The following is a 557-nucleotide window of genomic DNA, read 5'->3' as shown; positions in this document are numbered from 1 at the left end:
TGTTGTGTATTAGTTGATGTAGTAGTGTGTTGTGTAGTAGTGTGTTGTGTAGTAGTGTGTTGTGTATCAGTTGATGTAGTAGTATGTTGTGTAGCAGAGGGCCCCTACAGACAGTCTCTGTGTGTTGTGTAGTAGTATGTTGTGTAGCAGAGGGCCCCTACAGACAGTCCCTGTTCTCTGTGTGTTGTGTAGTAGTATGTTGTGTAGCAGAGGGCCCCTACAGACAGTCCCTGTTCTCTGTGTGTTGTGTAGTAGTGTGTTGTGTAGCAGAGGGCCCCTACAGACAGTCTCTGTTCTCTGTGTGTTGTGTAGTAGTGTGTTGTGTAGTAGAGGGCCCCGACAGACAGTCCCTGTTCTCTGTGTGTTGTGTAGTAGTATGTTGTGTAGCAGAGGGCCCCTACAGACAGTCCCTGTTCTCTGTGTGTTGTGTAGTAGTGTGTTGTGTAGCAGAGGGCCCCTACAGACAGTCCCTGTTCTCTGTCCATCTGAACTGAAGTAGATTTTAATCATCAGCAGATTCATTCTCAGTTCAGTAAATGGCCTTAACACAACACAGG

This window comes from Oncorhynchus gorbuscha, unplaced genomic scaffold (genome assembly GCF_021184085.1).
Source record: "Oncorhynchus gorbuscha isolate QuinsamMale2020 ecotype Even-year unplaced genomic scaffold, OgorEven_v1.0 Un_scaffold_859, whole genome shotgun sequence".
Taxonomy (NCBI): domain Eukaryota; kingdom Metazoa; phylum Chordata; class Actinopteri; order Salmoniformes; family Salmonidae; genus Oncorhynchus; species Oncorhynchus gorbuscha.
Note: the sequence above shows the minus strand (reverse complement) of the source record.